Raw genomic sequence first — 12626 nt, forward strand, 5'->3', positions numbered from 1 at the left:
TGAGACCAGATATGGAAAGCTTAGGGGGAGGAGACCAACTATATACGAACGTCCGGTTTGGACAAAAAAATCACATGATTTCAATTTAAAATGTTCTCGAAAACGGAGATAGATGACCGGTATGACCTGATTGTTATCTGGAGAAGTATGATGTACAGGGGAAAGACAACACTAAAATTCAACTAGGTATAGAAAGTTTAGGGGCAGGAGATCCTATACCACCAAATTATCTTGACAGGAAATCACGTGATTTTTTAAAATTAAAAGATGATTAAATATTGCAGCCCGGCATCGATGTCACATTAACAATTGCTCATATTATACGAATGATAGAAGCAACAATATATGATAATCTATATGTACAGTACTTAAACTCTTCTACGAAATTTATTATTGTTCAATAATTTTATTGTATTTTTGAAACGTGGAGGATTTAAAATATAAATAAAAAGTGATGTTTTCAAGGTAGCTGTTAACGTATTTGTCTGTCTGTTTTCTTAAATAAAATTAATTTAAAATGTAAATTCTTAATCTAAGAAGTTAATCTGGGCCACAGTTATATATATGACAGTTTTCCTGTTATATATAACAGCCGAAAAAGTAAAGACATAAAACAATAAGCTTCACGCTAGTAAACTGACTTTTGCGCCACTTCGAATATACAGTGAACTCTCAGTATAGCGAATTCTTAAATCTCTCATTCACTATATCAAGAGTTCACCATATACATGAAAATCAGTATACATGAAAATCGTTAACTATATCGAGTGATCACTATATTAATTGATAGAATTGAAAATATTTAAAATAAAATTATGTTTACAGTGAAAATATCGATAAAGTATTCACAGTTTCTTATTATATATATAAATATATATTAGTAAATTGAACAGACCTCTCGTTAAGATGATTTATTCGAATGTAAGTGAAATGAAAATTTTTAATGAAGCGTTAATGCATAACGAGGTGCTGAAAAAACGAAATTAAAATATTTATTAAAAATAGAAAGTAAAATTTCGTTGACAAAGTTGATCATTAATTTTAAAACTTGTTCTTGGCTCATTGAAATTAAAATTTGATAGGAATTTTTCCGCTACTAAAGCGTAACCAAGACTCTAGAAAACGTCTTGAACATTTGAAACGATGAATTTATTAACTAATAAAATAATTTCTAAATTTATAATAAAATATTCATTTTGCGTTTGATGGTTTCTTTTTACAATATAAAATAATAATTATTAACAATATAAAATAATAATTATTATTATTATTAACCTGGTTAAACTTTCCATCTCTTCTGCATGAAGTATTCTTTCTGCAAGGTCTCCCAGAACTTGAAGGGTCTTTTCAGGTTCGTCCACTTCAACTAGAGCTCTTCTCGACCTTGTAAATATTAAAATTTCATACATTATACATCGTATTTTATATATTTTACGAGACTATTACTTTACTTTCGCTTGAAAAATTTTTATTCTTAAATTAATTATCGACATCATCAATTTAAAGCAGCAATTCAAAGCCAACATTTAACTAATTTATAATCTTCAACACATAATTAAAATGTCAAGCAATAAAACATAACTTTGTCTTGCTTNATGTTAAATAAATTAGCAAAAACGAAAAATCAATAAGAGTTATCAATAGTAATTCATCATAATTCTACTGAACGGTAATGACAATTAATTACCAAAATGATTAATATTAGTTCTTTAATGAAAACATTTAATGCAATAAATTTAAAAGTTAGTTAATTGAATAACAATATACGAATTATATTTTCTAAAAATCCCTTTAAAAATTAACGTTTAATTTAAATAATTATAAAAAGTAACTAAAAATTAAAATGCAGTCTCTACTAAATGATGATAAATGTGAATTTTAATTGATCATCATTATCATTATTTCATTCTAGGATCAAATTTTCTTTGAAAATTTAAATAATTGATGAATCTTAAAGATAAATTTGTTTAGACGATTGACGAACAGAACACAAGATTTCTCGTATTCTGTGATCTTTTCTGCACGTGTAACACAAAGGATCCTTTGTATAAAAACAAACATGAATAAATTTCAGAAAGGAAACTTAAAATAATGTTTTTGTTCTTATGTAAAGAGAAAGTAGAACGAGAATATTAGTTTTATAGCATCGAAATATACGTCAAAATTATATTAAAAATATAGTTTGAAATGCTCAGAATGTAAAACATATAATGAGAGGCGGGAAAATATTTGATATTTTATCAGGCGGCATCAGTAACTAAGCTTGAAATATAAAATAAGATATGTCGGGGTAGCATGCCAATTTGGGAATGATGCCATGTTTATAACTCATTCATCACCCAACATGTGATGAATTGTAACTGTCTACGTGTACAGTGTAAGACATAATCGTCAATCATTCGAGGATCATCTGCCCATTGTTTTATCATTGCGGATCATTGCGGATATATGCCCACTGTTATATTATTCCTGATAGTAGACTGTTGATCCTGTGTTTGATGTAAGCAGGTATTTTAATATATTATAGGCAACTAACTGGCTTGGTTAATGTCCGGGAAAGATACCATTTACGAAACGTAAGTTGTTTCCGTTGCTTACTATCTTACCAGTAAATATTTGTGGTTTTTAAATGAAAAGACAGTTAAACAAATGTTTCATAATTATGCTGTGAAATTTTCAAAGCTTAGTCTCGGGTGGATTTCTGTATATCACGAGATATACTTTAGCTATGGCAGCTTCCCCAAATTATCTTAAATTTGACTTTGCTGTCACGAATTTTGAGTTACGAAACTGTGTTTTCTATCCTGTTTTTCAGTGAAGACACCTATTTAAACATAATATATGTATATATTTATGCATATCTGCTGGATGTTTCTTGTGCAGCCTGCAATATAACACGCGACCTTACACCCTTTTAAATGAAAAATGGCCTTCCGATTAAAAACTTTTATTATCTTTGATTTAAAAATACTGTAACTATTTTCTTCCTATATTATTTATTCTTTTAAGAGAACATTAAATTCAAACACTTAAACCCCCATTTTATAAAATATATCGCCTTGCTGACTCTTCCGATTGATGCTGCAATATATTACGATATAAATAAATTTATATAGATATTAAGCCATCAAAACTGTCAAAACAGCATTATATACCTCACACATCAATAAATTGTTAAGGGATTATAGTAATAAGTTTCATTATTATAGCTATAAAAGAATTATATACAATAGGCGGATTATATACTACTGTTTTGATTGCTGGTTATATTTAACTCTATTTGATATATTTTATAATATTAATACGAAAATGTATCCAATATTATTAATATAAAATATAGAAAAATTTATTTGACATCCTTACCTGGCAGACTGTCTTACAGCAGCAGTAGAAGTCAATGGTGTCACAGTAGCCAAAATCAGGACTAGACACAATGCAAGTGCGATACAGTTTCCGGGCATTTTGTTTTTGTTCTGTTTCAAAAATATAATTAATTCACTTAGAATATTTTATTTAAAAAATTTAATTAATATTTTACGTAAAAGTTTTTCATTGAATTGCTTGCTTACTTGCATATTTGAATGAATTATTTCTTATACTTAAACTTGTATTATACTTTATATAATAATTATTTATTGCTTTTAGTCTCAATAAATAAATATAAATTTATTTATTAAGATTTATTTATTTAATTGCAATTAAAACAAAGTTTTATATAGATTAGAAGCAATGTCAATCAACATTTTTTCTGGTGTAGCTTATGGTTCTATTGTCAGAACTAATTACTTTTTTCATATGTCTTCATTTACAAAAGAGTGCATGTATTATTTATATAGAAACCAGAAAAAAATATATTTTTACACCAATATCAAAGAGATATGCAAATTATCATCTCAGTAGTGACTGAAATTAATAATAATAATTCTTAAAAAATGCTTAGTAATAGTAATTACACAAAGTGAAAACATTTATCAATATCGTAATTAATTATTCAATAGAAAAATATATAAGAAAATACGTGTTTTTCTATCAGAAAATTCATGAATTTTGAACAAACTAATTATTAATTCATTAATATTTACGGTCTAAACGAAGTATAATAATACAATTGATTCCCAAGGAGGACAGCGATCAGAAATAACGAAGTGTATAAAATATTTAATGAATAAGCGAATAAAAAAACTTAATTTAGTTTATCATTTAATTATGTTTTTATCTACGAGAGTCAGATTTATTCTAAAACAATTAAATTAAAAGTAATTATTCGCAAAAGAACACTCCTCGAAAATAGAAAAATAGAATGAATATACTTTAGGGAATAGCTAGAAAACTTTGCAGATTGTTTTAATAAATATAAAAATTTAATGTAGAATAATTCCGACTTGGAAAATAAATCAATACTTAAATTAAGTAGAAAAGTTGAAAACTTTTTAATAACAAATATTAGAATTTACGATTTGTTGTTGATGATTTTATAAGTCTAAGATGAATTAAGTCGATAACTGTATTTGTATAGAGTAGTCGAAGTTCAGGAAGTATCCAGAATATCTTTATTTTTTTTTATTTAAAAACTCCAAAGTTTTAAGTTTTAAAACTTTTAATTTTTCTCAAAGATTATTAACCTTCATCACTTAAAATTTTAATAAAAATTTTATCTCTAACGTCAAAGTTCCTTAAAAGATTTCATAACTTCGTTATTGCGTAGGTTTATTTTTTTCCTTCATTTCGCGTTATATATTACTTTTTTATCGATAAATTTGCAAATTAATTTCTTAATTTTGCACACACAACTTTTTTGAAACTTTAATTTAATTATATTTCGTACTAAAATAATTTGTTTTTTTTAATTTTTCATAAATTAGCTTAACGTAAATAACATTCATGTGTCGTTTTAAGTATTAAAAGCTGCTTGATTGAAATTTTTATTAATTACTTTATTAAAGATTTATTGTATTTTTAATCAGAACAGTAGTCAGATTCATAAAGTTAAAAATCTAATTATGAAAAATATAACTTTTAAGTGAAAAAACCTTGAATTTTATAAGTAATCTCACATTCTAAGAATGATATTTTTCCTTCATTTTGATTTATAATAAAATGTAAATGTTTATACTTGGAGCCCTGCACTGAAAGGGCCTCTTTATTTATTTAATTTTTGTTAAATTTTCTCGTTGAATTACGAAGATAACTCAGAACAAATTGTTGTAAAGCATTGTGCAGCTATTTTTAACATTATCAATAACAAACTGTTCAAGTGAAAAGTCCTTCAGTACACTGAAGTGTGTATAAAATTATTTGCATACAACATTAAAGCAAGAGAAACTGTCAGATTTAAGCCTTATGTTTATTGAGAATGATAAATTGCAGAAATTGTCTTTTGATGATGTGATTGAGCAGTTTACGGGTGAGAAGAATCGAAAGAAATTGTAGTATGCATGATAAACTACGTAATAAACTCTATTTTAATTGTAAGTGAGTTTAATTCTACCTTCAATTTCTGCCTTTCTTCTTTTTTTAGTTGGAAAGGACCCCGACAATTGAAATTGTTTTAGGGTCCTTCGAAGGTAAATCTGGCACTGTTCACGCATGACTAACGTGGAATTTCTCGGATTTTATTCACGTGTGTAGCACCTAACAGGAGACAGTTACCCATAGAAAGTTCTCCCAGGAGGCACCACCTCTTGAAAGATGTCAATGTATTGTGTTGCCATATAATTTATCAAATTAATAAGATAAATTATAATAAAGTAATTATCTAGGATAATATTTGCATAAATTCCATAAAGATTAAGGCAACTCCCTACTCTTCAAACTAGTAATCATGTTCCATAGCATTAAATATTAATTTATAAAAATAATTTAAATATTTCCAAAAATTAAAAATTTTTAACTCTGAAAACATTATAAAATTCTTTAACATAATAAATCTAAAATATTAAAATCTATTGTATACGTTAATATAATGATGTTTTATTATTAAATTTGATATTTAAATATTTATGACTGATTTTAAAATCTATAAATGCATTTTTATTATAAAAAAATAAAAGTTAATTGTCTTAATTTAGCAATTATTTAACACGATTAAATTAATGAAACTAATTAGAAAATTTTCTGCCTTAATTAAATACTTTTCCAGTTCGAATTTTGAAAGAATTTGTTTTATTTTGTAGCATCAAAGATTTACAGAATGAAGAATAGAAACCAATAACTAAAATGTAAACTTCTTAAAATACTGTATAATTACTTCTAGAATAAAATATTTGAATGTTATGAATTAACCCTCACTCAGGCAACCCTATTCCTCGATCCTATTGAATATAAGAACCACCATCAATGGTAACTTTCGATACTGCTTACGTTGGATTGGTGCTTCTATTCGATGAAACCATCCTGGAAATATTTGGATTAATATTAAAAAAAGCTTCAGTTACATGTTGAATACCCAATTCTTACAGATTTAAACATGCATGTAAAGTTCATAGGCTGAAGGGCCTGATATAGCTTAGGACCATAACGTGTCCAAATCCAGCCCTGGTGAAGAGTAACTCAGTAAAGAAACAGTAATAAAAGAAAATATACTGTTTTATTACGTTTTTCTAAACTTAAATTGAAGTGAATTCAGTTGACTCTTCAAATTCATGTCGAACTGATGGTCAATACTTGTTTTTCAAATACATCTTACAAGGATTAACTATTAGTTTTGTTCTTTCAAATAAGTGAAGCTTAATTAAAATACACAAAAACTTGTAAACTTTCGAATAAAAATATCTTTCGTTAATTAACAGATTTACTCGGATTATTTTGATTTTCAATGAATTCAATATTATATATAATGAGACGAAATCACATTTCGAAATTATACAGTGCCATGCTTAGAGTATATTAACTTTACAGTAGAGCATCGATTATCCGACTCAATTGGGGACTGGGGTTGGTCGGATAACCGAAAAATATGAAAAAATACATTATTAGTATAGTATATTAGTATATCTCATGTAATTAGTATATTAGTATATCGCTATTAACCTACTTCGCGTTGAATTTTCATCGATGTTAAGCCTAACAAAAAATTTTTAAAAATAATATTCGTCGCTATTGTATCGTTAAAAATTAGAAAATTAAACCTCGTTTAAATACTGGCTTCCTTTCATGGTCGAGCCAGTGTTGCCAGCTAAAACACGCAAAAATTTAACAAAAATAATATTAAAGTAGCCAAGACATAGCCAAATGTTGTAGCGCCACATCACTAGTGGACATTTGAATTTGCCGATTAGAACGCCGTCAATTAACCGATGCGATGGTTGATCGGGGGTCGGATAATCGATGCTCTACTATACATTATTACTTTTAATATTCGACGGCTTGGTAACCGAGTGGTTAAGCAGGATGCTTAGCGCTCTGAGGATTCGGATTCTAATCTGGTCGGGTCGGAAATACCCCAGAAATTTTTCGAAGGGGTGATCCGTCCGCTTATACTCGCCACCAGGGCTCACCAGTGGCCGAGTGAATAAAAGAAATAAATATTGTTAATTGGTCGTGGGTTCGCGCCTCTCCAACGGGCTGGCAATGTAAAATTTGTCGGGTTTTCTTCACGTTGGTAACACTAAATAGGAGCCAGTTACCCATAGATGGTCCTCTCGGAAGACATTCCCTCAGCAAATCGCCCAAACAAACAATCACTATTGTGAGCCTGGCAGACACCATAATGGACTTTCTAAAAAGGCCATCTTAGTGGCGGGAAGAGTTTAAAAACGTTACTTTCCATAATTTAGAATTTTTAAATATTTTTCTGAAATTTTTTATGATAAATTATTCCAAATTTTAAAAAGTTTTTGAACGAATTCTAAAATATGTGATTTATTTAAGTCCCACGGTATACTGAACGAATTTCAAAGTTGTTTACCATGTATCACACTTATCTTTAAAACATTAGTTTTCCTTTCATAAAACTAGCCAAACTCAAACTTTCTTACGATAAAAATCTGTTTGATGTATTTAAAAATTTAGTTATTTTAATAAATTTATAATATTTAAATAAATAATTTTTTAAATACTTTAATTTATGTAAAGTACTGTTCATTTTTGTGTGGTGACGTAAATAAGAAAATAAAGTTTAAATATCATTTATTGATAACTCTCAGTAATGATTATTGAATTACACCCATGTTTTTGTGTGTAAATTATATTGAAGCTTACATATAACGTTACAAATAACGAACAAAAGTTATTTTGACATCGTCACAATGCCTGGCTGCAATTTTTAATCATATTTTAAATTTATTTAATTTAAAATATATGCTCTTCACCCCAAATTAGTAGTGGCGTGCTCCTGTACATCATATTTTTCCTGCTAGAATAGAGTCAATTCGGTCATGTATCTAACTGCATTCAAGAGAAAATGTTTGAATTAAAATAACGTGATTTCTTGTGAAAACAGGAAGTTTCTATATAGATAATCGGGACCTTCTGACTCTATGATTTCACATTTAGACTCGAATTTTATCTATCTGGCACTGTTCTCGAGATTAAGGAAAGACAGACAGACGATGGGAATGTATAGATCAGCAATTAAAAAATTGCAGGCCAAAAAATCACATTTAAAAAGCATTAATTTAATTAGAATTAATTTAATATTTTTAAAATATATTTTATTAATCTGTTATAATAGTAAACGATAAACTACATGCATATATGTACTTTATTCTGGATTTGTTAATTATTACATAAAAGAATATATACAGAGAAAAATAAAATAATTATTTCATATACTATAACTATTATCTTTTATAACTCTATACTTATAATTATTGATAAATGCGAGAAAATTAAACTTAAAAATACAACATTGATAAAGCTAATAGATGCATATTTTAAAAACTTATTTAGTTTTTAAAAAATGAAATAATTAAACTGTACAAAAATGTCGGTGTAAACTTCATGATTTACTTCATATTGAGCTAATAACCATGACAAAAAAAATAATTGCACGTATTTACCATGCTTAAAAAGGTAATTAAATGAATTCATTTCAAAGTAAAAACTTTCAAAAATTGTTCGAAATAAAAATAATGTTTCCTTATCTAATATTAGAATATTTAAAAATTCATGAAAAATTAAACTGTTTCTTATCTGTTTTCCGATAAAACATATTAAATGTCAAATATTTGTTGGATTTTGCGAATTTTAACAAATTATTTTGAACATAGCGATAGGGTTGTTAACTTTCATTGGAAATATCTGTGACACGTTAAAATAGCAAGCTTTTTTTTAAGGGCAAATTCCTTATAAATTAACCAAACAAACTTATATAAATCTCTTATAACTTACACATTCATTCATCCCTAAATTATGGATAATCATCCCAAGAACAAGCTATTTACAGATATTATAGATAAGTTATTCAATCGATTGTATTTTTAGATCATAACCTCATGAATAAAGATTTCCGAGTATTATTCCCAAGTTACTGAAAAGATTGTTTAATCAAAGAGACAGGTTCAATTTCAGAATATTTTATTATTATTAACTAAAACAACATTTAATTAGCTGCTCGATACGTTAAAAGTTAATTATAAAACATCTAAGACAATTTTGGTAAATTATTTTGGAAATAACGATACGGTTATTCTGAATATTTTCAAGAAAGATATGCATAATAATACTGATTCAAAATTTAAATACAAATTAAAATTATATGCGCCAAAGGAATAACATTTACATTAAGTATAAGAGGATCCAAAAGTAATAATAATATAAATTGAAAGAATTAATTCAGCATCAAAAAATAAATCTGGAGAATATAAAAATAGTTTTATGATTAAATCTTCGTCAAACTATACGTATTGAAAAGTTTTGATACTCTACAGCACAGTTTTTCATAAGTAAAGTTCTCAGTTGTGCTGATGTGTTGAAGTTATGAGTAATGACTATGTTTGTCACCATGATAAAATTCAAAGAATGCTAATTAATCAAATAAGTGAATGCATATTGAATAACTGATTTTCCATTAATAGATAGTGAANAAAATCATTACATACCTGATTTTTACTAGAAATTACAGAGAATACAGTTATTTTGAATTTATATATAGTTAACCTTAGTTTGTGTTCCACACTTTTCGATATATATTTGTGAGAAATATCAATTTACACCTTTTTGTATAAGGTGACTGTATACCATTTAACTCATGCACTTTGATATGAAGGAGTGTTGCAGCACCGCAAAGCACCTTCTGATAAGTAAGTCCCTGCTGCCTTTATTGATATCATTAAAATACAATAAAATTCTTCAAACGATTATAGTTAAACATGTATTATAATGTTATTAAGATTTTTTATTATAATAAATAATTTCTTTAAAATCTTTTATTTGATAAATTAAGAAAAAAATTTAAAAAATAATAATTTAAATTTTATCTTACTAATATATAAAAATAACTTGCATTAGTCAGCGTGCCTATTGATTATCGATGTAGATAATATATACTAATATAGCACTGACATAGACTTAGAAACTTTTATATATTTTATGTATATTTATAAATTAATTTAATAGATAATATAAAAAAGTATATTTAATTTATTTCATCTTACGTGTAAATTATTTAAAATACTTGATTTTTGTATAATGATGTCGAATTGAATTTATATTACATTTATGGCTTTCAGAGAATTTGTATTAAGAATTTATCCATAAATTTGTGTATATATATATTTGACAATCTTTCTAAAAAATGTTTGAAGTGAAAACTGGATTACACAAAACTTGTTCTTTGTTAAACCCCAATATTCAATTAATCTCATAGAATTTTCTAAACTTGAACATACTTTTTGGGTAACACGAAAAGTGAATAACTACACTTCAGGCCATGGTTTACTAATTCACAGCATAAGTAGAGAAATAATAAATACATTAGTGTAAGAAAGGAAAAAATTTAAAAAAACGACGAGGATGGGATTCGAACCCACGCGGGCAGAACCCAATGGATTAGCAGTCCATCGCCTTAACCACTCGGCCACCTCGTCATCTGTTGTGTATTGTATATTAGAGATATTTTCAAAAGGATACTTTTTAGACATTTAAAAATTTTATAAAATATAATAATTTAATATATACAAACGAACAATCATTTATTGTGACAGTCACAATGCTTGGCTGCAATTTTTAATTTATTTAATTTAAAAAATATGCTCTCCACCTCGAATTAGTGGCGTGCCCCTGTACATCATACTTTTCCTAACTGCAAAAGAGCCATGCCAGTCGTCTATCTAACTTCATTCTGGGTAAAATATTTGAATTGACATCAGACAGGACAGTGGAAATTTATAGGTCTACATTTTTTTCAAATTGCAGCCCAATTATAGTATACACTATATTATACTACTATATACTATGCAATTATTATGAAATAATACATATAAATTTCTGAAATTAATTAATATATGCTTTCCTTTCCTTTAGATATTAGCATTTATACGTTATAAATAAACCAATCAATCTTATTATTATTATTTTTTGCTTGTAAAGTTTGCGTCATTACAGTAAACTTGTCACTTGTTTTCACAACTTTGAAGTTTTATTTTGTAGCTGAAATTTCTTTCATTTTTTTTCCACTTCATATTATAGTCTGTCATCGCATTTTTTAAATGTCTACTTTGTAAAATTTGTCCTTTACAATTGAAAAAGACTAAAATTCTATAAATAGTGTATAAATTCTTCATAACTGATTTTCTTGATGTTCTTAAAGAAAAATATGATTGGCTGTTAGTTTTTAACGATGTGATAGGTTAGTATTTTATATAAGTTACTTTTTAAATAGAATTAGTTTTATATTTAAGCTGCAATCATGGGGATGTACGGTTTTCTGGTTACTGTCGTCTGTCTCTCTGTGTTTTCTTAATAGCGAGAAAGCAGTTAGATAGCTAAAATAAGAAACAATAAGTGTGGAGTGTAGTGGCAGAAAGCCCGAATCTAAACATATAAAATTGCTTGTCCTGACTGACTGATTAACTGCAGATTGAGTCACTGACTGACTGACTGACTGACTGAGTCACTGATTCATCATCACCCACAGCAAAACGCTGAATCTAAAAAGGTGAATTTTGGTACACAGTTACGCTATGTAATGGAAACGCTTACTAAGAGGGATTTTTCGAAATTTTCCTTTGGGGGAAAAGGAGAGCATAAGGCTTAACCAGAGAAACTGCTACTATTTTAAATGCGATTTTTTAACTACGTTTAGTCTTTATTGAGTACTTAGGTGTATTAAATTGATTACATTTCAGACATTGTTATAAATATTTTTATCTATTTCGATTTTAAAGATGTTCGAACCGTTATAAATTCGAATTTGTTATTGCAAACTGGTTTGATTGCAGAACGATTGTAAACGTTCCAGAAAATTGCTCAAATTGAAAATAGTTTGTTTGATTCTCAACATTCTTAGCAGTATATGTTATATAACAATTACTATGGTTGTTAAAATGCTGAATATAAATGGGGTTTGCTAGCAAAACCTCCGCGGTGAATTCGTAGGTACCAGCTACATAACTATATAATAACTTCTGATGTGAACTGGAAGTCATGTTATTTTAATTAAAAATTTCCGTTGAAAAGTTCCAGCA

The 12626-nt window shown here is 27.3% G+C and overlaps 1 non-coding gene across 1 annotated transcript; it reads right to left on the minus strand.

The window, feature by feature from the left end:
- Positions 1 to 10945: 10945 nt before the first annotated feature.
- Trnas-gcu lies at positions 10946 to 11027 on the minus strand. The gene has a single exon. It is a non-coding gene; the product is annotated as a tRNA-Ser (tRNA).
- Positions 11028 to 12626: the final 1599 nt, after the last annotated feature.

Source organism: Centruroides sculpturatus, unplaced genomic scaffold (genome assembly GCF_000671375.1).
Source record: "Centruroides sculpturatus isolate CEXI.00-Female unplaced genomic scaffold, Cexi_2.0 scaffold853, whole genome shotgun sequence".
In the NCBI taxonomy this organism is placed as follows: Eukaryota; Metazoa; Arthropoda; class Arachnida; order Scorpiones; family Buthidae; genus Centruroides; species Centruroides sculpturatus.